Below are 27,835 nucleotides of genomic sequence, written 5' to 3'. Positions count from 1 at the left end.
ATGGTAAGGTGTCTTGCGGGTGGGAGCGTATACCCATCTACCGTGCCACTCTTCTCTCCGACGCGTTTTACATCCGCTTCTTTTTGCTTTTTTGCCCCGTGCCGAAATTACCAGATGCGAAGAGGGTCGGGGTCCGAGGCGTACGACTGTTTTGACGGCCGCGGTTCACGATGAGGTCAGCGGGTCTCGCTTTCTCGCGGGATGCCGTGTTCCTGTGTCCCGCGAACCACGAGGACCCGTCGGGGGAAAGGTGAGGGACTTTTAAGTTCGTAATGACCCATCTCGGACAAATTACCGCTCGAGTGGCATTGTGTGCAAGTCCCCGAGCGATGCGTCTCGTCTCTCCTCTACTCTCCACCACTCGTCGATCCATTGACGCGCATTGTGTCCGATTTTAAGACCGGTACACGTCCGACTGTACACGTTCCCACGTGTCGTGAAATCGTGGACACCGGGTCTAATGTCTCGCCGGCGACTCCACGGTGCACGAGTAATTGATAATGAACACGCGGCGCGATCATTTAGCGCGACGTTACGGTGCGCGATAGTTTTTGCCGGGAATACGGGTGAATAAACTTCGGACGCGTTACGTGCGCGTTCAAGTAAACTTTTCTCGTGTGTGTAAGCGCTGGCGATTGGCCGAAGAAGTGTGAAGAACGAGTGTTTAGGGAAAGATCGAGTGGTTGTTTGGACGAGGATATCGGTTCTGGGAGGCGCGACTGGATTCTCAGAACGTTCTTAACGATTGCTGATCGAATGGAACACGTGGAACAAGAGCATTGACATACGTGGGAATAAATTCCTGTTTCAGAGGTGACTAATTCAAATTTTAATTAAAGGAGTGGATTGGAAGTCGAGTAATTTTAAGTAATTACACCCCAAAATGAATTCTCCCCGAAATCTCCATGAATTTCTATTATGATTTCGCATCAGTTCATATTTTTAATTGTGCAAGACCACTTTTCATAAAAAACCGGATCGTCGACGCTGAAATACGACGGACATTGGGGAGTCACGAAAACACTTCGCGGACAAGATTGCGCTAAATGGAGGCTGGATGGTGTTAATTGAGAAATACAGTAACGCGGGGAGAAGAGGTAGAGAGAAGGTTGACGCGATAAATTCGATCGGTTGGACAAATTGCCAATAAAATTGGCGTTTGCCAATTTTACCGAGTACCTGACTCGAAGTCGCATAATTTTCAACGCGACTTACATGTTTTTTTTTTATGTAAAAAGCTGAAATTTTTACTTATGGTTTCCATTATCTCTTTCAACGCGTTACAAACCATCAGTGGAAAATATTCCTGTAATGAAGCGATCGTAGAACTTTCGACTGCTTTGTCTTAATCATCGCGATGATCTTCTGGTCAATTACAGATCCGTATAAATGTTTCTCGAATTATAAGTTTCATACAGGCTCGAGCAATTGTGTAATGTACCATAACGTGGCGGATATTCTCTTTAAGGATTCTCTTTATCCAGATTCGATGCACTTTACGTTCATTATCGAACTGACATCGTTATTTCAAGTAATTTACGGCTCGGTCGGAATCGAAGAAACGTTTCTGGAGAGGATCGAGATCGACGCATTTCTGCGCCGGAGAATGTGCACGCGTTGCGAGACCAGAGAAACGCGGCTGAATCATCGTCGGATCGAGCTGAACGCTTGCGAAAGCGTGCTTTCCGCGGCTCGTTCTTCCGATAAGTACGCGCGTGTCCTTAACCCGTTGACTGAGACAGCAGGTACCGCGTTCATTTAAATAAATTTATTAATATTTAAAGCACCCACTAGAATTCTTATTCCATTCGGGTAAAAAGAATCTCGTATAGCAACTTAATTCAGTGGTGCAACAGCATACTAAGTGAAAGCGGATTCTCAAAAACCCATGAAAATTCGTTCGTGACAGCACGTTTTGTTCAACGAATTCCCCGAAAGAAATTCATCTTTTTCCAAGAATGTTTTTATCGCGGTGCAGGAAAAGAGGGAGGAAAGAATTCGTCGCGATGACGCGACCAAAACGACCCAGCCGACTTCTCGTAACGAGACGGACGAGGGCCGCGTATATCACGCGTCGCACGCTTCAGAATGCGTGTGCGTGCGACACGCGCGCTCGAAGATACAGGTTGCCAGCCGCACCTGTAAACTCCTCTCCGCTCCGCGTGGGCGTCGGAGACCGCGGCCAGACATCGTGGAGCTGACGTGAAATTGTCAATTTCAGCGAACGAATTCTGTCCTCCTCCGAGGAAATTAGTTGCGGATCCTTAGCAGAGAAAAATTTTTACCTTCATTATTTTTTTCTTTAAATATTAGCGATCATTGACGTTGGAGCAATACTCTCGATAGAATCGATCACGATTTAACATTTGTATTACCCAAACTGGGGTACCAGATTCAAAGGTGTAATCATACCAGCGAGTAACGCTGAAAAAGCTTAACGATATTTCCACCTGGTACCTAATTAACCTGCTTTTTGTTACTGTTCACCAATCCCTTAACTTTCTAACATCGCTGTGAAATTACAGGTAGATTTAAGATCGTTGCAAAAACAGTAAAGTAAAGAGATCACAAGGTAATAGAAAGGAGGAACATTCCTGGGAACTTGGAATCATTCGATAGAATTATAACAGCTATATTTCGCTAAATAATTAATGTGTCAGAATAGAATGCTTAACATTTTCGTTTCGCTGTTCCCCGGTTAAGATCGTACGAAATTTCTCTTACGTTTCACCCTTTCGAGAAACACGTACAGTTAGGCGGATACGTTTGTGTGGGACCGACGGTGCCTAAAGTGATTAAGTAACTACCAGCCGTAAACCCGCGGCGAGATAATCCGTGTAAACGCAATAAATTGCTGGATATTTAAGATAGCGCGGCGTTATTCGGATAGGTCTGGTGATGGCCAGGCGTAAGTTACTGCCGGGCCACCTAGGCGGATCAAGAGCCACGCCTCGGACCACCAAAACGGTCCTTTACGGTCAGAAAACCGGGCACAAAACGTGCGTTTTATAGGGACACGCCGACGTCGAACGAGAAGGCGACGCGTGCGAGCTATCACGCGTTCGGACCCTCGGATTAAAAGGGAAATCGACGTTCGATTTCCTGCCGCCACGGCTGGCACAGCGTCTTTATGGGGACACGATGGTGGTCCGTGATCGTTTCACCGTCCATGGTTGTTTATCTTACGGGAAACTATTCGTTCGTACTCTTTCTACGCGTTCATTGTTTCCGTGCTTTCTCGCAAGGAGGGCGACCGTGAAATATATTTGATCGTTCGGGCGTTGTACGAACGTGTATTGAGACTTTCGATTCATGAACCAGGTCCCAGTTCGATCGTAAAACTGACATAACAGTGAAATTGCTCGGTTAGGATGTTGATTTTCTGAAATACACGATCTTCTATGTTTCATATAATTTTCATGGTGGATATATTTGAACGAGGCCAGCGACAATGAAAGGAAAAAGAAAGTTCGTGTTCCGTTGAAAACGAACAATACCTTCGTTAGAGAGAGGGACATCATTATTTGATACACCATTGAGAAGATATCACAGGCGCATTCCCGTAGGACGCGGGCGTTCACGATGTTTCTCCAATCGTGTACGAGATTGAATTCACCGGGCTCTCGGGTTAGTTAGAGAACCGGAGAGACCGCGTAGAGACGGTCATTTACATGACAACGAAATTCTGGTTCGTAACCCGCTTCTGACCCTCCTTATCGTGATCTCCCTCGATTCTTCCATATTTAAAGGAGCAGTCCGGCCAGTGACCCGCGGATCCTTCGTCTGCGCTCGCATACGAGGCCAACGACGGCGGCAACGACACGTAGGGCACAGGTGCTACGGTCGATCGTATCGAAAGCACCGATCATTGTATCGAGACGAGACCGCCGAACGGATTTCCATAAAACGACCGCGACAGATATACGGTATTGTCGCTCGCTGCCACCATCATTCAGCCTCCGCTCCTCCGATCAAGATCGAACATTCCCGTGCAGGTAAATTCGTATTGATACGTGTAAATAATGGATTCTAGCTGGCTGAGAAAAGTATGGGAAACTGAATCGTGACACGTGGACACGGTTACCCGATATCCGGACGCGATCGAACAGAAAGAGAAATGTCGAGAAAAGATTCGAGGAAGATTTTCAGGTACCCAAAAATTTTAATTGCTGGACAAACTTTCGGAGTCCTGGCAGAACCCAATAAAAATTCCCGACCCGAATTTTGGGGCACTCACGCACCCCTAATGAATTTCAATACAAAGTAGCAAATAAGTCGAAAAAATGGAAATTTCTAAAAAGATCCGAGTGAACATTTTGCAAATGAAATTCCTCACAGCAATTTTTCTTCTCTCGAAGAAAATTCTCGTCGTTCTGAAAGTAGTATTTAACCCCGGGTGAACCGAGCGTCTTCCTAGCATTCGAAAAACATTCTCCACGTTGACAAGCACAGATGACGGGACGCGATATCGTGCTTCATCATCGTCATACACCATTCTTCGTTCTAACGAAAGCAAGGTGGGCAGTCGTTTCTCTTAGCCACAATTCCTGGCGCGGTGATGTAGTGCGGCTGAGTGATTTCACAAAGGCCCGGAGAGTTAGAGTCCCGACTCGTTATGCCTAAATAAGTTTTTTTTTTTTTCCTCGTTTACAGGCCGGGAATCGCGGCCGGGCACGGCAGTGGGGAGGTTTGAGGGAAACGACGGTGGAAAGAAACGAGGAGGATGAGGCTCCGAGACGCAACCTGTCCCATGCATCTTGTGGGCAGGGGCGCTTCCGTCAGCATCTACGGATTCATTAGAGAACAATAGGATGATGAGTGCAGTCCGTGAGTTGTAACAGACCTCGAGGTTGCATGCGGGGATAAAGAAAGAGGAGAATGAAAGAAGAGGAAGACTGAGAAAGGCGCGTATGGTAAGGAGCAGCACGCATGGATTTTCTTATAAGGATTTTCTTCTGGGAGGCTGTTCGATCTTTAAACGATACCCTCGCGTTACAGTAACTGGTAATTGAAAGTATTTTATTTTCTCTCTCAACCGACACGTTGTCTTTCGAACCGAGGCGAAACGAGCGAGTTAAACTGGTTTCGAGTATGGTTAGGAAATGCAATTTCTTTTCCTTCTGTCTATAATTTAACAGTCTTCGTAACCTTGTCTCCGAATGAAATCTATGTCGACCGTGAATTATTTGAAAATAATTCAAAGACTCACGAAGATATCTCATAAGTTGATTGAAACATTGAAATAGATTTCAATTTTCATAGAATCGAAGAAATAATTTTATATACAAATAAATTATCGAAATATTTCCGACGAACGTACACGCGTGCACATACCCCATTCTTCTTCTCCTTTTCTTCTCCCTTCGTTTCCTCGGGGTCTTCGTTTCGTTTTTTTTCTGCGAGCACGACGAAGTGCACACCGGAGAAAGGGTACGTAGAGGAGTATGTAGATTCAGGACAATGCGGTCCTATTAACGAGATCAAACGATACACGGAGACGACCGCAGTGGTCCGGTACTGTGCTCCCGCCAACCAGGGATGCATCCTTACTCTCGCTCCTCCAGTGTTCCCTTTCTTAAATAACACCTTTGAATTCATTCGAATCTACCGCAATCATCGTTGACTCAGATTAATAAAATATCAAAAGCAAAAGCATTCTAATTAGAGGTGTGCGAGAATCTGAAAATTATTCTAATCCAAAGGACAATATTTTCCTTTAATTAATCATTCGAGGGGGATATTCTGAAAATTGACATAGAAATTGCATTTGAAACTTTATGTTAGTATTAAGTAGAAATGCGAAAGTAAAGTCGCTTTCCTGGAATCCTCTAGCTAGTCCTGCGGCCCTGACGATGATAAGGATGCAGCACGACGGTGGCGGCGTTACCGGGCAGCAAGGATTTACAGAGGCGACAGACCGATATACCACATCCCCATCCCCTCGAGTTTCTCGTTCGTTTTACCTCGGTTCGCTCTACTTTGCCTCGCCTCCACTTTTTCCTCAGGGGAGATCCTTCGCTCCTGTTACAGTGGCCGGTACGTACGTAGCCCCAGTATGTAAATGCAGTTTGGTAAACCGGCTATTCATCCTGCTGCCGATATATAATTTATCCGCGTAATTCGCCTTTCGACGCGTACTGTGTTACATTTTTCTCTTCGTTTCCTCTCGATACCTGATTATTCTCCGAGCAATTTGCGACAAGTTTACAATATTTTCCCGCGAATTACCTTGAATTTCCCCGCCGTTCGTCCACCTTCTACTATGGAACACGTTCGAAGAAATAGCTAGTACAAGGTAAAAATTCTCGAAGAAGCTGGCTGGTAAGCAGAAGCACGTAACGCGGCTACTCGTCGTCGTGTATCAAGAGCAGGACGAGGGTGGAACAGCGGGCACGGTTAAATCGTATGCAAAAGAAGAAGGACGCGGAAAGAGAAATAAAAAAAATAAAACGGGAGAGCAAAGAGAAAGAACAAACGGCAGTCAGGCAGCCGAGAGCGTAAGAGACGAGGGACACGAGCGAACCAGATTGCTTTAATTTGTTGCGCGTCCAGCAAAAATGTTAATGCCCGTCGGCCGCTCGTAATTCAGCCTCGGCACGGCCGCCTCTCTTTCTTACCCTCTGTCCACGCTCGCTTTTCCGTCTTCCTTCAATCCTTTCGCGAACTCCTTCCTTCTCCTTCACGCGTTACACACGGTGGCTCTTATCTGCGGTTTTATGTTCGGCTTTGCGTTTTAGCCACGCCGATCGTTCGTTCCCGGGCCACGCTGACAAACAGGGAGAAACGAAAGGGTTCAAAGTGGTTGCCTCGGGGATTTCAAATCGTTCGTGACCTCTTCGGGTCGCTGGACAACAGGTTACTCCATCGTTTGCATGAAAAGCTTGTCGAAATAAATTTTGTAAGAAGGAAAATGGTATCAAAGATAATCTATTTCTTACGAGGGGATAATCTATTTCTGACCATTCGTTACGAGGGGAGATCGAATCTCGATTAGCGGAATGACCAGAATCGACGAGGCATGAAATCGACGAAACTGCGGCGATGCTTGTTACAACGACACCCGTTGGAGAGATCGGACGAGTTTCAAGCTTATTAAGACGCGACGAATAAAGTAATCAGCATCGTGAGCGGATGATCCGATGCGCGAAGAACAGGGCAAGCGGTGCCTAATGTCGCGATAATAAGGGTAACAGTATCCCGTGGACGAGCACGATTTCACGTGAACCGTATCCCTTTTGAATTACAATTAATCGGGGTTGAATTATTCATGATACACCAGGTCCCGTAAACGCCTGTAAATATCTCCCAATAACCGATATCGATAATGTAATGCCAAATAATCTAAAAGTGTCGTCCAGGTGTAAAGCGGAATGTCCATAATTTACACGTAGTATCATTTAGAACCTTACAGAATCCAACCAGACGTTGCACCTCTATTTATATCGAATTTATTGCTTCGACAGGACTAAGTATGATAGCCGTGTCTCGGTGCAATATTCACGATGCACCGCGTCCAAGTGCATCGAAACGATTCAGATAAAACAGCGCAACAAGCGGATGAGAACGAGCTAGTTTGCGTAATCACGAAGCTCGTACACCTTGGCAAACTCATCTGATCGCTACGGACACGGGAGCAACGAGGATCGTTGCTTTTCCCTGGACGATGCACTTCCGATGCATCCTGCAGAGACGGCTGCTGATGCACTTGTCGCGTCCACTTTCCCGAACGTTTTCACACGAACGAGCTGTGGGAACCGCTCTCGCTCGCTGCACCCAAGTGCAGCCTATGTCGACCACTTGGAAACGACACCCCACAAAAAAGCGACCCCCTTCCGCAAACACTCTTCTTCAAGGTGGCCCGTTATAAACACACCAGAGTATCGATAAGTCGGGGACTTCCATTGGTTATCGTTTTACTCGTTAAGTAGGATCGTGTTGTAAATATAAATTATCATAATTTTCAAGATACATACTTAACATTGGATTTCGGTTCTCAGTATTTAAGTTTCAGATCATAATTTTATAAGTCTTAGTTAAAAATATTGTAGATTTTGGAAAAAATAAAAACCATTGATCCAAAGATTTCCCACATAGAGATAATATAAAAAATGGACCCAGAAGTCAAAATGAGATAGACTTCCCGAATTTTCCCCGCGATGTTTGTCTTAAATATTATTTTACGTTGGGACCAGCCACTTCTGGAGTCCCATTCACAGACTCGGTCAAATATTGTCGAAGCCCAATCGTTTTACAGCCTCCATTCACCGCTTACTCTATTACGTCTGTTTTCTCTTCCCTTTTTTACCGCCCCTTAATCTCTCCAACCCCGTCCCGCGACATCATCCATCGCCTTTTTTGTCCTCATTTCCGTGCATTCGATCAACAGTAATTCCTTACTGTTGACAGTGGTACCCTTTTAAATATCCCGGAGACATAGTAGGTAGAGGAGCCGAGGCACGGACCAAGTGCGAGATTGCATCTGTCACTGCGGAAACGGCTGCACCCGCGACTTCCGTTCCCTCGTGACACGTTCCCACCCTCTAATGCACCGGCAGATTATCGAAGGGGGAGACTTCATTAGTCAAACAAGTGCAGAACGCTCGATTCCCACGAAAAATATCTAACGAAAGTTCGTCTCGACGATGATAATATTGAATTTCAAAGGGTTCGGTAATTAATCACGATTGCCGATTCATTGACAAATGAACGAGGATCGGTCGATGATCCGAGTACATCGTTAAAGACGCTAAAATCGTGGCTCGGCCGGTTACGTGGCCGACGAAACCCAGATGTGTAGCTCGACGAGAGTCGAAGCAAAGTATAATCGAGAGACAGGACGTCAAGGCGAGGAGGTCGATAGGTCGATACTCGGCAAAACTCGCGCTTCTCTCGCGGCTGGTGGTCCTGATCCATTGATTTCAGTACGGCGCCGCTCTCGGTAAAACCATCACCGGTTCGTAGCCACACGATCGGCCGTCACTTTCTAAGAAAGATCGACGCGTATAGAACCTGTACCAACAGATGTTTCGTTATCTTCGATACACTTTCCAACATTCATTCTCCTCGCGGAACTTTCTTCCTCCGGATGCTAAGCGTAATTTAGAGAGGGTTAACACGGAATCTCATTGTACCCGTTCGAAGTCGCTCGTCTCGCGTTTGGATAAATTTTCGTTTCCACGACGGCGCTTGCACGCTATCTTCGTTCTTAATCGATTTTCATAAATATTTCGAACGCATGACGCATCGTAAAGTATGTTAATTCGTGGGCAAACCCCGAGGGGAGGATGAGGCTCAATGACCGCGGTTCGTCGATGATAGCGCGGTGCGTGAAAGACGTTTACCCCGGTGGAAAGATCGAAATTCATCGGCACCGATAACGAGAGCCGAACGTTGACAAAAGGATCCGTATCTGGAATCTGTACGGGAACGCATCGCATACCGAACAGCCTGCATAAATGCATTCTCTCCTCCACCTTTGCTCTCTTTCTATCCCCGTTTCCTTGGCGCTTCCGCTCCCTGCCGGACGAATTGAAAGAGAATAAACGCCTGTCGCGGTTCAACCTTATGCTAATTCCTCCGTTCCTGTCACGCGTACGCGTTCGTCCTAGGAATTCAACCGGATTTATCATAAATTTAAATTCGAACAACCGAAGCCATTCCCATGGAAAAACGATGCTCTACCAATGGCCGATAAAAACTGCCACGGGAGGTCGACTCGGGTAATGATTAATGGTATCTCGGAGACTCCGTTGGCGGACGTCGTTCACCAATAACCGGACGTTTAATGTTCACTCGAGGGAGAAACGGGTCCCGGGATGAAACAGTGGCTTCACTTTGACCGGCCAGTTTCACGCACAGTGAGCCATTGTTATCGAACGGCGGTAAAGCGTTCATTGGCGTCCTGATCCCTCGGGGAACCAGTTTCTATCCTCTGTCCGTGCGATGCAAGGAAGAGAGAGAGAAAGCGAGATCACGAAGAGGCAAACGGCTTAAAAGACGCATTCCCCGCTGGAACGCGACGCACTTGGAATCGTAAATGCGTGTGCTTCACTTGTCATCTCCGCGCCGCGGCGGCAGGTTCATCGTCCACGACGCTGGAACGCGACGAGTTCCGTCGTTCTACCGGGAAAAGGCCTCGTTCGTTATCGTCCCGTGGAATTTTCAGGGCCGTGAGGCAGAGCTCTCTCCCTCGATCTCGCGTGCCGGAATGCACCGAGCGTTTTGTGGAATTTATTATCGACCTACATGTGAATCGTTTTAACCTCCCTTCTAAGGATTTAGAAAAGTCTTTAAAATTAGAAGAAAGACCCTTGCGATTTTTTTAAAAATTCTGGTATCTACTGTTTTTCCAAAGAGCCAATCGTTCGTGACCCAAATCGAAAGTGAATACCGATCGATCGACGCCTCGAGGATCGTTCGTCCTTAACGAATACCGACCTATGCTCCGAATGAAAGCTACCATATTTCAAAATTCCCGCGAAGACATGAATAATCGCGGTCGAGGGTATCTCTGATAAGCGGAATGCAGCCGATTTCTCCGGCTACCTTCGATGGACCGGTCCTTGTTCGCGCGGACCGTGCTACCAGGTATTACCGAGATCGTTGTCGATGAAGCACCATTACGAAGGCGCATAGATCATCGGGCGATCGTTGATTCGAGGGAAGAGCAAGGAGGTGAATAAAGGCAACGCGCCAGGTTCGGTGACAATCAGGATGAATGGCGAATCGTATGGCGGCCATTCCTCTTCCTTGACCATGGACAGGTATTCCCTTGGCCGGTAAGGTCCTCCGGTTTCGTTCTGCACGGACCGCGAGCCAGCCGTTGTCCGGACTTTTGTAAATATTTCCAGCACGGATGATGAACGCCGAATTAAATGAGCATTAATTATCGAGCGGGCGCGCGTCGCGTGGGCGTGATTCATGGGCCGGAAAGAGGCCCCTGGCTTCTTCTTCTCTTCTTCGTCTCCTTCGTCTCTCTCTCTCTCTCCTTCTTTACGGTGACTTCGATTTGACCAACGACGATTAACGGCATAGAGAAGTCGGCGGATGGAAGGTGAGAGATTCGACGCGAGAGGATTTATCGATGCTGGTACCATCGGCCTGTTCACGGAGCTACGGAACGGCCTGTCGATTTTAGGCCTTTCACTAAATGGACGCGCGTGATTCCTTGGACAGCGTGGAGGAGTCCAGCAAGAGTTACGAGTGGTTTCTTTGAAAGAAACACGGTAATGCTAATTTTCAACCGTCAGACCGGTGTGGGTGATGACGAAGGTAGATGGTTAGGTGAATCGTGCCGACTTGGCGCATTCAGCGCTAAAAGCATCTAAATTTGTTATTATCAATCTATTTTCTAAAAAAAAAATTTGCAGGTAAGCGTTAAATTTTGTTAGAGAACCGATCGTCTTCGAGTATCCCAGGGAATACTTGAAGATCCAGTCAAGTGGCTCCCTAGAGCGAAGAGTTTACTAGGACAACGCAAATGCGTTGCGACGTCTGAGGTCTGGCCTCGCAGCACCGGCACGATTTTTCGTGGTGGTTCTCTCTGTTCCGCTCGCAAGCTAAATCACTGTTCGAGCCAGCCGGTGAGCTGTTTCTCTCCGGTGGATTGTCCCCACGTCAGCACCGTTCTGCCTCCTCGTGGTCTACGCTCGCCTAACGCGAAGCTACGTCGCCACACGTGACTGCGGCCCATCCCACATCTCCTCGACGGAGTCTTGGCTTACCTAACCAGCGGGGCACCTGAATGATTTGCGTCCTAATCGGCCAGCGAACTCTCCGCGAATATTGATGCCGCGTGCACCTTTACCTCGGACTCTCCTCCTCAGCACGCCCCTTTCGATCGCTCCATCTACGTTATGTAATCCGTGCGACGGCCGTGCACCACGTGGGTGGAGTACACGCAGGAAATGTCTGCTTGAGAAACGGTCGGTTTTCAGTTACCGAAGATCGCGTCCTGCAACCGAGATTGATCGTTCTCTATGTAGATCAACGCGAGAGCCGGGGCGTCCAGCCTCCATATTGTCTAGTCGATGTACGATACAAGGAACTTGTGATATTTGAAAATTATGCAATCGTCGAACGACACATGCAGGCCGATGCAACGGATTGCATTCTCGAATAGAAAACCTGAAGTCCGTTAACGCGAACATCCTAGTACCGCAACGTGATCAGGGATGCGGCAGATAAAAATCCCGTGACACGTTTACGTCTATGTCCGCGCGTTCTTCTGGTCGACTGGATAATCGGTACGAATATCAAACGAAGATGACACGCGACGCAAGTAGACCGACCGGCTATGCTGCAGCAGCTCCAGTTTCTCTTGAAATTTACGGTAAACCTGCGTGTCCTAATTTCCATCGCTACTTATCGATCCGCTCGAGGATCTAACTACGATGATTTCAGAATCGAAGATCCTCTTTCGAGATCTACCTTCACCGTGTTAGCACCTTCTACGCAATGCACCGTGCGCTGACGTAACCCTGAACACTGGCCGCTCATTTGCATCGAATATAATCGTTGCATTTCCCAGAGTACCATTCGCGAGAGCGACCGGGATGTCCAGGTCCGTGCTCGGCGTTGTTTCACGGGCCGCTGATTGGCGCGATGCGTGACGGTTCCCTCGTGGAAAGGTCGACGGAGGAGTTGTTACTCATTATGCACCTGGTTCCAATCGTCGATACGTGAAATTGCAAGTTACCTGGCATTCCACTGCCGCCGCGATCACCACGGGTGTGGTCGGAGATTTCAGGTACATCGTAGACTCGATTCCTCGAGATTTCGTCTACCACCCAACACGATTCACCTGATTCCTCATTTCGAATTATTCAACTTTCACATTACGTAGAAATGTCAAGACAATTTTAGTGAAATTGCAAGGTTCATTTATACGCGCGGCCACTTTTCCATCGTGGAAGTCTACCGTGTTCGGTCAATAATGTAACATCTGCAAGTTTAATGCGATCCTAGAAAGATCCGCTTGATAAAAGCAGAAACGAAGCGGACGCAGCGATGGGAACACTTTATTGCGCCACATTAATCGTGGCTCGTTAAGTTCAAGAAAGGAACAATTCAAGATAAAGGGCTCGCGCTCGAAACAAGCAGGTGTGCGATCAAAGGCCAAAATCGCGCCTCAACAGGCCACTATTGTCGGCTAGTAGCAACCAGACGATTGACCTTTTTCGCTGGGACGAGATTTAACGTAACACCGTGGCTAAGTGGTGTAAATGGCTTCGCGCTAGGTACACCTAGCCATTGGTAGGTGCCGTGTTTTACGGTGAAAGGAGAGAATACCATCGTACCTTTTATGTGCCTGGTTGGCGCGAGTCGGAGAGGCCCAACGGTAGGGAAGCGCAAATTTAAGAGAGAACCGGTGGAAGAAAAGGGAAACGAAGGCGGACCCGAGGCGTAGAAACCGTTGACGGGGAATCGATTCCAGGAGCCGCGAACCCGACAACCGGAAAAATATATCTTCCAGCGAAGCGGAGGCGCAAGAAGGCTAGAAAGGGTTGCGCAAGCTTCCCGCGCCGCTCGCATGCCACCGCGTTATCGTCACGCGGTTAAAAAGGTGCATCGGCATCGCAACCTGTCACGATTCATTTTATCCTCACGCACTGTCTCGGCGTGATCGTAGAATATCGATCGTTAAAGAAAAATGAAAAGTACGAGATTTTCTAATACCAAGGATATCTCCTGACCGATCGATATTTCGAAATTGAAACGTCGACTGGTTTTCCAGAAGCGGTCAGCTTCTTCATTATGTCGTCGCAAGACCTTATCGGGGCGAAGAGAACGAGCAGCGAAGGGCGCAGCTCGTTCGACATGCTGATAAATGGTTTAGGACATGCGATTCCTCGTGATCCCTTCCATTCAACGATAGATAGATCTTTCTTCCCGCTTTGGCGACCAGCCAACCCGAACCTGGTCTTCCTACGTTCGCGAAGAGAACCGTTTACCCTGAAGAAGGGGCCAAGGGGAGGAGTGGAACAACGAAAGAAGACGACGCGACGCGACGCGGAGGAGAACGGTTCGATGCACAGGTGGTTAAGGTTGCAAAGCTGGACGTATAAAGGAGGACTGGAATCGCGTGAGTCTCGTGCAAGCGGTCGTACACATGTAGACATCAGATACCACGCGTGGCACCGGTCACGACAGCACTCGGCATCTTCGTCGCCGACTAACCGAGGGAAAAATCATGGTCGAGTACCAGGGTAACAGGAGTACAACTGGTCGATAGCGGCGTTACGTGTTACGGAAAAGGACGTCGATCTTTGGATCTGTTTTCCGGAATGGTGAATAGACTTCATTATTCTCTTAGGGTTTTATGAAACTTTAATACGTGTCCTATGATTTTTCATCAGCAGTGAATATATGTACCCGTTTCAACTTTAAGCACGAAAATGATTATCCTTTCTAAACGGCACAAAGGTAGCTAGAGATATATTTGATTTTAATAGAAGCGAGATAATGGTTGGCAAGTAATCACGCATTGTGTCCAGCTCCATTGATTTCAAGCTGCCTGATAGCCGCCGGCTCTGGACGCGCACACGGTGAATAATAACGCGATTTTTCAGCGGGCATTATCACAGGTAAGTCGGTCTTTTAGTGACTTTGTGCCAAGAGTGACCCGCCGGTTTTTCGGCGACCATCCATTTGTACGTTCAGCAGACTTGTCCCCAGGAGTGTAAGGACCCCTGTGGTTTCGCCACACTTGTATTTGCATTCGGTGCCCAACGAATGCGACCCCGTGCCGAATGGTACACCCCAATGTGCCAGGCGTAGAGGGCTACGGAGTAATACACATAAGGTCCAAGAGCCCTTCTTTAGCGCCAGTGTCGCTCGTCGTGGGGTTTTAGTCAGTAGGAATCTGACACTCCCCCGCCGCCTTCAACCAGGAGACGGTGGGAGGTCTTATGCAAGATTGCTCTACGTTAAAAGAAAAAAAAATAATCTGCAAGTTTACAAATTTGTAAAAAAATTTTAGATAAAATACTCAGGTCAAACTTCTCATATTGAGAAGAAACTGTGTTTTGGCTAAAATTTAGTCAATTAGTTATTGAATGTTAAGATAAATAATTATGAACTTGGATCCCATCTGTAGTCTTTGCTCAGGTATTTCGTTTAAAAATCATTTAGACTCGACTAGTTCAGAACGAAATGCTTCGAAGCAAGAAACACGAGGACATTAACCAAGCGTCTTGTTCTTCGGTCATAAAACGAACCACGAATAACGTCATCGTTCAGGAGAAGCCGCGATCGTCGTAGGGGTTGGGACAGGAATCCACCGAGTTACCGACACGTCCTACGAGTTCGACAAGCTTCTCGGAACAGCACTAATTCCCGATGATGCTTGCTGCCGACTGTTCTCCACCCATCGTGACGTCCCGCTGAGAGCGGCCCCGTAACTTCTCCGGCTATCATAACCGAACATTAGGAATTCGAGTGGCAAGAGAAGGCGGCCGGGCCGCGAACCCGATGGGGTTCAATAACCCAGCAACGTGAACGTGGGACATATTTCAATCTGTTTGGGACGTCGGTTCGATAAGCGAGCAGCATCAGTCAGACTCGAGGTGTCCGTCGAAATGAATCTTCTAAGCGTTGCTCCTTGCTTTACAGGTGATCCATACGAAACGAGCTCTAATGGCTCCCGGTATTTCCACAGCATGCGTTTCTACGTTTCGACGTGGTTCGTAGGCGATAACGTAGCTGCACGTTCCTCGAGACTTTCTTTATGGTAGCCTTCCTGCATTTAGAATGATGGCTCTTCATCATTTCATGAAACCAGATAGAGGATATCTGAGTTGGTTCTCGAACGACTGTTCTAAGAATTCATATATTCAACTTTCCTTGGATTATGAAAATAATTGTCAGCTTTCGAGAGTACTTGATAGAAATTTCTGACAGGTAACAGGTTGCGCAAGTGCGACAGTTTGCACAAACGGATCGTAAATCGTTTGGCGCGTTTCATTGAACCTTGCCGGACACGTGAATGGCACCATAGGCGTGTTAAATATGATCAAAGTCAAACCTTTCTTTCCACATTGGTTCGAGGCGCAGGTTAGACTCAATCAACCATCGAGAGCAGAACGATGGACATCTATCACGTGGCAATGAATTGTAATGGGCCCGGTGACCATAGGGGGCCTTATAAACGACAGCTATCCGTCATCGCGCCTCTGGCTTCGTTCGAATCTTCCATAAAGAAAAGAAAAAAATTCGAAGGAGTTAAGACGATCGTTGGAAGCAACTTCTATTCGAAGGTCAATGATGTCTGAGAGAATTTGATCGGACAGTGAATCTTTATGCAAAAGGTAGAAGGCAGTGTCGGGATGTAGAATTGAAATCAGAACTGGCTAGGAGAGTTTCAACAGGATCATGAAGAGAAAAGGAAGAAAGAACACTATGTATCCGTTTCGCGTCTTCCACGAGAGGTATCTGCCGATCGAGTCGATAAACGCGGCTGGCCGGAATCGATTCCTCGCTCGGTTTACTTTAATGGCGCTCGTATTGGCTCGGTAAGTACGTTATGATTTCTCTAACTAGTATCACGCACACGTCGTGCAAACCTGAGCCTCCTACCGCGATTCGAACCTATCCATTTCTCGAGGGCGTCGTTTTCTCGACTTCCTTTTCTATTTCGCATCGTCCAGAACGTCTGCGATCCCTCGAACATATTAACGATAATAGCGGAGAAATGTTTATTCGAAACGGCTTGAAATCGTCCGGCTAGAAGCCACGAATCGACGAGCAAACGATACAAGTTCACAGATGGTTGATCGAATATTTTGGACGAGAGAAAAATCGAAGACGGATTTCATTATCATGCTAAATAATTTATTTAAAATATTAGCTATGATTTCTCATTTCTGCGTGGAATATCGTTCGCAACGTGAGGGTTGAAACAAACTACCCCGTTCGAATGGAGTCGGTAGACGAGGTCCCGATTCACTGCCGCATTCCATCTGGCTCGTAGCTTGATACAAATAGAACTGGCAATAATACAATACGTACGGTCGAGCAATCATCGTCGGGCCGCACGTCGAACGAGTTAAGCCCGTGTCAAGTCCGTGACTTTACAGAGGCCCTGGTATGTATACGAGTGGCCCGTGATCTTGAGGAGGGAACAGAGCATCCGAGAGGCTGCGCGTTATCTGAAATATTGCGGTCGTATCTCCGCTTAGCGCGGCACGCCGTACGCTCGCCATCGCGAGTGACCCTTATCGAGCATGAGCGCGACCTTTCACCGCCGTTGAAAGAACCGACGTAATAACTCGCGGCGATAATCGGCCAGGAATAAGAGGGGAAAAAAACCCGGGACCCGACCGATACAGACCGTTCGCGGGCCACAATAAATAAGACTTCAAACGTGCCAGAGGAATCTACGAGGCTTACCACGCGAGGACGTCCTGGGTGGTAATAGTCGAACTTTCTACACGTGGCTCCATAGAACGCGTTCACCGACTATTCCTCTCATCTACCATTTTGCGATACACGTGTCGTACCTTTGGCATTCGTCGCGAAACTGGTCGATAGGTATTTATGATAAGATTCTTCGAACTGGAGGATCGCTTTTCAGGAATGCTGAAGATACCGAGGCGCTCTAGAGGCTGAGTATAATTGCACGACCTTAAAGCCCTCGCCACTGTCCACTCTACTGTTCCCTCGAAAGAAATATTATTCTCTCAGGGATCCGAATGCGGAGCACGCAGCGCACGTCGTCCAAGATAATTCCGGTATTTATCCAGCATTAACCGTCCACGCTAACGAGCGAATCTAGCAATTCCAGCGACGTTACCGCGGAATATTTCGATTCGACGCGCGTCCCGAGACGTCGTCGAGCTGGCGGCTCTGTGACACGCTCGGTGTAAAGGGCCAAGCGTCGCGTCGTATTATGCAAAACGACGCTGGCCAACCGACCACTGCGCCTACATACGCGAGATCCTTCGAAGACCACCATGGGGTATTTGGAAAATGGCCACCGTTCCTGTCGATTTATTGCATCGCCTTCTAACAATTCTATACCGTAATCATTGTTGATAATAGTTAAAATAAAGAAATAATTTTGTTGTTGAAAATTTGTTGAGAAATCAAATTTCTTACGAAAAAATTACGAAACCGAACGCTTGATGCGATCTTCGACTTCTCTTCGGATGCAACGGGAGGTTAACCTCCCTCCCGAGGAATAAATATCGTGAGTTGGTCAGTACCCTCTGTCGAGATCCCGTCGACAGACGGATGAACGAGAGATAATTGTCGAGCTGGTCGATCGTGCCAACAGATTGTCTATCGGGGAGAGTCGAGATAGAAGGTGCCGATGATTTCTTCGTCCTCTCTTAGGTGACGCAATCGAGGGTGGTAGACGGAGGAACGAGGGTCAGATCGATCGATCGATCGATCGATTCGGCCGATACGATATTGCGTTGCTCTCCAACAAGAATGACGCAATCGAATTTGTATCGGACTGACACCTTTGCCGGGTGGACTTTTAATTACTTGTCCGCCGGGTGTCATCGCTCGAACGAAAATTATTTGCTTTTTACGGAGCAGCCATGACTAGGAGAGAGTATTGTCGCTTCTAAATTCTTATTATCTGTGTCGATGGACGGTGGGATACGATCTCGTGGTTTCTCGTGACACTTTGTGGGTCGAGTTGGTCGAAGATCATTGAATAAGAACGGGGAAGAGAATAGACGCGCGCGGACACGATTCTATCGCGTGGGTGCGTTCGAAAGTGTCGATCTCGGAAGACGTACACGATATGGGACGAGTTTGATCCGATCTGTCACTCCCCAATCGTGGCAAGAAACAGTCGAAACTATGTTCGCATTGGCTTTCACGTTCGCACGATTGTGTTTCACTTCCTAGTAGAGAAACGACGATTGATTCGATCTGACGGTGCAAGCAACTCGTTTCGCAGAAATTTTTGCTTTGGACAAGAAAATTCTATGTGGCACAAGCTGGCTTTTGTTCTTTATCACAATTATTTATATCACCGATTCATTGATTGTTATTAGGATTTTTTGGGAGTGGGTCCCATGAAAATTTTGGGAATTTATAATTTCATCTTGAATTTCTAGAATTCTGGAAGTTCAGAATTTTAAAGATATAAAATAATGATTAAAAAACAAATTCTTAACCTACTGATAAAATTGTCTGCACGGCAGGATGCTCGGAATGTTTCCTCAATTTTATATTAACCTTCAACGAAATAAAAAACTTCTAGTCATAACAATTATGGATGATAAATCTCATATCATAATCCCAAAAAAGTTGATTTTCAGCTACTGGTTTTCATCGTACGAAAAAGAAACGCGGAACCAGCTCGAAGAAGCGGCGGCGCCTGAAGGATTACCCGGCAAAAAAATTAATACATACATAGTTGATTTACATCAACGGTTCGCAAATCCCCCATGCCGTTAAAAAAAGGAAAGAAACAAAAATGCTTTTGCAGCGGCTAATCCGCCGACAAATGTCAAGGAAACGTCCCCCTCTTCTTCCCACTACATGCGAATTTATTAGATCATCCTACAGGTAATTCCATAAATACTACTTTCACTTAACTTCCTAGTGAAAGTTAATGAACTCGGAATATGGCGTCGGTTTGACAAATTTCAATTAGAAGATACTAATAATTGATTTCTTATTTAATCGAAATTTGTGTCAGAGGATGATTAGAAATAATGTCCAACTGGATCTAATAGAAAACGTAGAAACCTGGTCGGCGACAGGAAGTGTCTAACGCTCTAGTCGAACAAATATATCGTTGCTCGAGCAGGGAAACGATCTAGCGATTCTCGATCCGTCCAGTGTACCGGTAGCCAAGGTTCCGTAACTCCCACAAGACCGTATAAGCAGCAGGTATATACCCTGTTGCTCGGCCGTTCGGTCCTGGACGAGTCAGCCCCCGGGGCCAGGTTCTAAGAGGATAAATTTCTAAGTGAGCGGCGTGCTGCATCACCATATAGGAGAATAATGTGACATTTTTTCCCACGTGGCCTCTCACCGAACGAGGAAGAAGGTAACCGCCTGGCCATACAGATATTCCGTACATGGTTCCCGCCGCCGCTCTTTAGTCCGTGCACTCGCTCGCTCGCTCGCTTATTCTCAACGCGGGCAGCACGAAAGCGTGCACGGGCTCGTAACTTATCTAGCGTTACGTTTACACGAGGCTACATCCCCTACCAGCCTTAACTCTCTACTCTGGATTTGTCGATGTGATAATAGAAAGTGTCCGGGCAAAGGTGTACAACAGGCGTTCGCCCCGACGATTCACGATTACGAGGGTCATTAGTTGCTCGTTGCTGCCTGCTTTTGGCACTCCACCGCCAAAACGGGCCCGTTATTCCAACCCACCGATGTGTACCTACTTTACACGCGGGGATGGCTGCTGTCGTTGCACCGTGCACGTTGTTCGCCTTCGTGGAAACGTTCGTTTTGTTCTTCACCTTGGTATGGAAGCGAAACTGGAAGGGTTATGCTTTCCATGGGATGAAAAATTAATTCTCCGCTATCCTATTGTTGCATCGGGTACGCTATCTTCTTTCGCGGAAGCGTTCGTAACAAATGGAAGGGATTATCATTTCGATAGGATTAAAAATCAATTCCGTACCTTCGTATCCGATGGATACCGAGAGGATGGCAAACTGGATGCTGCTAATCTCTGGCAAACGCATTACAGATTAATTGTAGCGTCATAATCGTGGTTATTAACAGGTTGACCAGTTCTACGAGCAGGATACGTTAGAAACTGGTTCTACCCATCGCGACGAAACATTGTGCTTATTATAACATGGAAACCAGATTACGAATGCAAGTTCACGAGGACGGTGGGAAAAACCGTGGGGAAAGATAATAATTTGAACCCATACGCATTTCTATGCAAATAGCGTTGCGAAGGTTAATGATCGATACGAGTATTTATTAGAAGGATAAAGTTCAAACGATCGAATGGTTGTTTCAAGGCTGTCGATTACCGATATATCGCCGGGTTCATACGAAGCAGGTAGGCTGGCGTGGCATTGTACGCGTGGCTAGGAAAAAAGAAATGTTCGCGGGATAACAGGTAGAGGATCGCGGGAGGCGCAAGTTTCCTTGTTGGTAACGATAAGTGCACGTCTTTGTTCGCGATCCACCGCGAAATTACACGGTTTATCAAAACTTGATCGACCTCCGCCGGCGTTTTTGCAGCCTGATGGGGGCCTCGTTTCTCTTAATAATTGGACAACGCCATTGTTCCCACCTTGGCGAGCATCGGTAGATCGAGAAAAGGTTCTCGATAGCCGCTTATTGTGCCGACACGTGTGCATCGATAAGCGGCGTGATTAACGATCACCGTGATTTCGACGGAGTTCCCTTCGCTAACTCCTTTCGTTCCGTTTCCTTTCCTTTCCTTCTCCACCATTCTTCTTTCCATCTTCTTTTTCATAAACGATCCGAATTGAAGTATGAATTCTAGCTTCACCCTTTAACCCTTGAACAGCGGCGTCTGAGACAACCGAGAGTTTATAATTTAGAAAATTAAATCAGGGCTTTCTCCATGGTCCGTCATTCGAGAGATAAGAAACGCGTTATGTTATACAAAATTAAATTAAAATCGGGACGCTCTTCATGGTCCGTCGTCGGAGGGTTGATGTCCGAATTTCTTTAAACTTGTAAACCTAATGCAATTATCTTGTAAATTCGTCTTGTACAAGTAAAGTGGATTTAATAACATTAGCATTCCCTATTATTAAAGTAAGGCTGCCTTTTATTTCTCGGAGAGGTTCATTAAATTGTAAGCGTATACCAGGGTAGAGGGGAATAAAGTCTCATATTTCTTCGGTGTTTTTCACCTTCGCCAGGGCAAAAAGCTGGCGGTGGGCGTTGAACCGTGCCATTAACTGCAATTTCGCTGATGCGGTCCTTCTTCCGGATCGTTAGCGGGGCCACTTTGGCTGACTTATGTAAACTCCGTGGACGATGCAGATGTGATTTAATGAGAAGTACGAAAGAGCCACGATCGGCACGGTTCCACGTGTCCGACGTTTTAATACGATCGCGAGGCTGCCCGAGAGACGCACCGTTTGCAAATTCAACCGACGCGCGAGCCGGCCTCATTATGCAACCGCCACTTTTGCGGAATGCACGTGTTGCAACGAATGTATACTTGAACGGGGAACAGATTAATTACCCGCTGGACGGACTGCGAGGTCGGTTGCTGTAATTTTCGAAATCGATGCTTTCAGGTGTTATTATTATGCTGTAATTGTTAAAAAAAAGTTTTGTAGGTAGCTGAATTCCTAAGAATCTTCATCTCCTTCGAATACCGGAGATATTATTCTTGTATACGTTTTGTAAGTTTGGGTCACGACCGATCCAGGCTCCTCTGTTCAAGGATTAAAAGAAATTGCAACGGGTCAACGAGAAGGGTTGAACAGATGAAAATCAACGGCTCACGCTGTTTCCTCGCTATCGGACCTCCGACGTAGCAATGGCGAAGATTTTGCCACGGACTGTATCCCTAACGATATGCGATTGTCGCCCCATTAGATGCACCTCTCACGGCCCGCTATATGGATATCTTCGCTCCTCTCCCCATATAGTGGCGGAGCCCCCATAGCGCTGTTTATCTCTCGACTATGGCAGCATTGCACTCATATAACGAGACGAACCGACCCCAGTTTGCCTTTCGAACAATGGTCGCGGTCTGCGGTCCGATCATAACCGCGAGAAGGGAGGCACAGGAGGCGAGGAAAAAGGGAAGGAATCGTTGGACAGAAGAAGAACAAGAAAGAAGCGAACAAGTCGCCTCTTTCTCCTCGAGCTTGTTTCGCGTTGCTCTCACACCTCGGATTCTCTATCCGGAGCATAAATATAAACACTGTCCTTCGATTTATACCTCTCTAATGGGTCAAGAGAAATGGAACTGTTCCCCTCCACCTCCAATTTCGATGGGTCACAATTTGGGTGGTTTCAACGTTCAGGAATGATTGATAGTACAGAAGGCGAAAGAAGTTTCTCAGGTTGTTCAATATTGGTGTATCATTAGCTTTCTGATGAAATTCGATGCAATACCTTGGGAGTTTTTGCCAAGAGGAAGTCTTAAATGCTAGCAATCCAGATAGTGAAAGCCTAAGATCACTTCTACACATCTGTAACCGCAGACCTAGTTCTAATTGTAATCCCTCGTTTTCCTGGGTTAATGAAGATAGATGTACCTCGGTAAAGAAGGACTCGTATCAAGTGGAAACAAAGTGCCGGAGCAAAATGAATCTCATTTCTGGAGATTATTACCGGAGAAAAAAAAAAAATGTTAATTTCGCAATGGGGTCTTAACAAATCTGTACAAGGAACGAGTGCACCAGACCAGAATCGGACCGTTCCATTAGTTGAGCGACTTTATCTCTCTAATTTTAACGTCCGACCAATTACCTCCCACAATACGGTGCCTCGGTGACCCGGGAAGCTGTTCTCGTTGTAATCGTTGCTCATAAACACGTGAGAACTTGCAACCGGAGATACCCCGAGCTCTTTGGCGCGCGTAATCGTGCGCATTCGCGCGGGAAATGAACCGATACGTCATGAAAAAATTGGCCGTTCCTCGTGGCGGCTAATTGGAGGCAGAAGTAAGTAAGTTATCCAACGTTAACTAACAACGACGCGATGACTCTCTCGCGCAGCGTCGCTTTATCAGCCCCGGGGATCGGGCGATAAAGCGATTGGGAATGCGGTTAGGCGATATTGTTGATAGCAAGTCGAACCAGTATAACGCACGTTTAAAACGTGTACGCTCAGAAGCAGGTCCTGCGTTAACGTTCGCAGCGATCTTCTAATCTTGCTTAACGATACGTGCATCAATAAAGAAGATCGAGAGCCCTGGGAAAGGCTGCAGGCCACATTAGTGACTTCAATGACTCGTTTCCATTTCCTGTTTCGCGTTAACGATATTATTATTGCGGGAAGGAGGGATCATGAATTTTCATTCGTTCTAAAACGATCAACATCAAGAATTACTTTTCATTTTTTTATAATTAATATCGTGTTATTAGATTAGAGTAACAGTTATTGACTTCTGTATAATAATTGACTCTTTTCCTAAAAAATTAGAAAATATAATACATAATTCTATTTGGAATGTCTGGCCTAGATTCACTCTATTCACCTTTTCAAGTTTAACTTGAAATAAATATCTGTTTGACAGCTATTAAATAATTATTGATCGAGGATACTGATATTATTTCATCTACAGGGTGTTCTATTTAAATACATAATTTAAATAAAATGATTATTCGCGTAGAATAAAGTTGGATACCATTGTTGTTATTAAATCCAGCCAGGACTTTCATTTGCATCGAGGCAATTAGACGAAGAAGCTCCTATGATACGCAACGACACGAGGCTGGTAGGTTTATTGATAAAGTCATTAGTATTTTCGAACGACAGAGGCTGATCGAGCGTGCACGCTAATTATCCACGGTGTACGAGGTAATTCGAGCCTCGTCGTCGACCGTGACGTATAATAATCCAAGCACGTACGGTATTCCCGATAAAGCGAGGCTTACCCACTCTATTACGCGGCTCTCGGACATAGTTATGCCCAGAATTGCCCCGTTCCTGGCTGCCTGATGCGCTACAATCCGGCTGCAATTACTTGCCATGCCTCCTCTAAGTATCGCGATACAGCGTGAGAACTCGCGACTCTAATATGGAATATTCAGTAATAACCGTCCGATTTCCATGCGCGAAAGCATAACTGCCCTGAAGACGCGATTCTGTGACACGATCGTTAAAATCATCCTGCGCCTCGCGTTAGTACGCCTCGATGATTTACCGTACCGTCGTGCTCACCTATAAAACGGTCATAATGTTTTATCATCCTGGTCGAAGCAAGGAAACCAGGATGCCTTACGACTCTCGTCAAGTATAACGAAAAATGAAATCTTTTAAGTGATTGGCATATAATTAGAATATTTTTAATCGTCTAGCATTGATGTAACGTATGCAAAGTGTTTGAAATATTAAATCGATGAAGATTAGAATTTCACGTGTGTAGGATTATCTACTTTGAAATAGGGTATACCGATGATAGAGTAGAGAATTAAGTATAACAAGCTCTGGGCGGTAGTAAAGATTGATCGATTAGTTTAGTTCGTTACAAGAAACGAGGTATCTAAATTGGAATTTTTATTGGCGAATTTATTCGCCTGTTTTTGGTGCTTGACAAGTTCCTAATGTACCTGTAACAAGCACCACGCTACGAGCCATCTAAAGTGGCGTGTACCCCATACATCTTACGGCGCCACGATATGAAGACCTTGTTCGATGATTTGTCTCAACGAAGAAGACACGACCCACTCTCTGTGCTCTTTAGTTTCATCGTACCATAACTCACGTGCTCGTACAGCACGATTTATTTCTTGTTAGAGGAGATTTTAGAGGTTCGTCGTTCAAAGTGGAACGTGTTCCAGGCGTGACTTCGATATTTTCTGAAAGCTAAACGAGAAACCAGTTTGATACCGAAACGATCGCGTTGGAATTTCAAATTATATTCAAACTCTGACATCGATCGAAGGTTAAGCGCGATTTAGAGCAGAAAATCGTTGCGTTTCAGACGATTAAGAGAAGGCGATCGTGTTTCTACGATGAGAAGGAATCAATTTCGATCGTTAATTAAGCTTGTGTCATTCAAACTGGCGTGAAATTTCTTTCTCGTCAGCGATCACGATTGAGAGGAAATTTTCTAATTATCCTTTCGTGTGTTACACAGGTTCGATCGTCTGGTACGAGCGGACGAGTTCTCTTCGAGACGACATTGAAGGATTCGAGACACGAGGTCGACGTTTACTCGCGCGGCTCTCGGTTACGATGTTCCCTTCAACGGGACGTCCTTCGACGCCGAAAATTCCGTTCCACTTGTCTCCGATAGCAGTCGCATTTATATTTGCTGCGGTTCAGACCGTACGATCGTGCCACGCGGTGTGCACCAGCCGGCCGAGCTGCAACAACTTTCGCCCTTGGGCGACTCGCGTTGCTCTTATTTAAACAACATACCTAACTCGCTCGCCTCTCTTACTCGCGACTCCCCCGCCTCCCACCACGCCGACCAGGAGTACCTGGCATCCTTCTTCAGGAGCGTACCAATCCTACTGGCAATAGCTCTGATGATGAACACCTTTTCTCTTACCCCTTTAACAATAACTCAAAAATTATATAAATATATTGTGAATTTTTCTTTATATGAAAGGATGTACTTAATCTATATTTTAATTATTTAAGAATTATTTAGTAAGATATATATGTAGACTATGATACATTATTTTAATTTCTATTCTCTACTGTCTATCATCAATGGAGACATCAAAATTTGAAATAGTAAAAAATGTACTTTTTACTGTAAATATTCATCAAATAAATAAAAATTAATTCCCAGCTAAAAATCTCTTATTATTTCAAACGAAACAATTACCTAGCAAAGTGTTGAAAAATCCTCTCCTCGAGATGTCGAGCTCGAAAATTCCGAATCGGTCGATCAAAGTCGTCGGGGCGACAAACGAGAGGCGTCAGATGGGGGGCTCCTAAGGGTCTAAACACGTCGCTGGTATCGCGGATCGTGGTATCCCTGACTGGAAAGAGCCGTAGCCAGGGTTCTTAGCCCGGTCCAGCAGGTACCTCCGTGGCTGTGGCACTGATCGTCCAGCGATACCGGCGTAATTTAAAATCATCGGGGCACGAGACAAAACAGGCAGCCAGGGAACAAGTGTGTGCTTTGCCCCGCGGAATCTTGATTATGCATTCCACGGATGACGTTCACGGGGACCCCGGGTTCGGTTCCCCGTTCCTCGTCGTTCGCGCGACCGAGTGCCGGTCCTGCGAAGATAATCGATCGCCGCGGATGTCCTGTCGCTTTGATGTACGACTCTGAATGTTCGCACCTAAAGTCCCTCGGGGAGCGAACACGTTCGCGGACAAGGGTGGCCGCGACCAGCATCGAGGGAATAATATTTTTTCGATAAAACATTGTCCCCCTGGTTCTCGCGTGTACCACGAGGAATTCGTCGAGCTTTTAAGGGGTCAACGTCGTCGTTACTTTTCCGCCACCAGGTTCCGTCGTCGTTCGTCGCGCTCGAATGAATAATCAATCGCGTACCGCGTCCCGAGGCTCGTTCCTTTTGATGTACGACGCTAGATAGCCGCGAACCGCCAGAAGAATTCATTAAACGAAGCCCAACGAGGCGTCGACCAGGTGAAAAGAGCAAAATGAATCAACGGTGTTCCATGCTGGAACGTGTTTAGCCGCCTCTCCGACTCGCGGAACGTGTAAAGTATAGCCTACCTTTCTTTTTCTTGCCGGACAACCGGTATTGCCAAAAAGTGGATAACTGTGTACCTCCCTCTCGCGCAAAAAATATATTTGCCGAATGAATTCGTACGGTCGGTTACAAGGTGGCGAGCCTTTTAGCAGAGTTTTTAGCGAGCTCTCTCCACCCTTGTTCTCTCCTCGTTGTTTGATCGACGATTCTAAAGCGGTTTTTACCAAAAACGACCTCTGATCGGTTAATAAAAAATTACCTGAATTACGTTCCTATAAGAGTACGGATTAAAGGAGAAGCAACGTTTCGTTCGACGAACGCGATTCTATCCACGGTCCGCGTACCGGGGACGATTAACGACTGTACGTGGCTCGTGGACATCCCTCACCATTCTAATTACCTGCCAGCATGCGGCCTAGGATTATTCGTATTAGCATGTGCTGATTGCCGACGGTGAGGAAGTGCAGCCTCCTCCGCCAGCGGCCTTACCGCTCTCTTCCCTCTCTCTAAGCTCACGCTCGATGGGATTCAAGGTGCAGAGAAACGTTTGA

At 46.5% G+C, this 27,835-nt stretch overlaps 2 long non-coding RNA genes across 2 annotated transcripts in view; one reads left to right on the top strand and one right to left on the bottom strand.

Annotated features, from left to right (window-relative positions):
* Window positions 1-27,835, bottom strand: part of LOC117603460 (uncharacterized) — a 167,744-nt gene that overhangs the window by 14,898 nt on the left and 125,011 nt on the right. The window lies entirely within an intron of this gene.
* LOC117603461 (uncharacterized) lies at window positions 272-26,260 on the top strand. The gene is made up of 3 exons (XR_004581230.2): window positions 272-813; window positions 4,654-4,913; window positions 25,742-26,260. It is a non-coding gene; the product is annotated as an uncharacterized LOC117603461 (long non-coding RNA).

Source organism: Osmia lignaria, chromosome 4, assembly GCF_051020975.1.
Source record: "Osmia lignaria lignaria isolate PbOS001 chromosome 4, iyOsmLign1, whole genome shotgun sequence".
NCBI classification, from domain to species: Eukaryota; Metazoa; Arthropoda; class Insecta; order Hymenoptera; family Megachilidae; genus Osmia; species Osmia lignaria.
The sequence above is the reverse complement of the archived record's forward strand: the minus strand, read 5'-3'. Positions and strand labels throughout refer to the sequence as shown.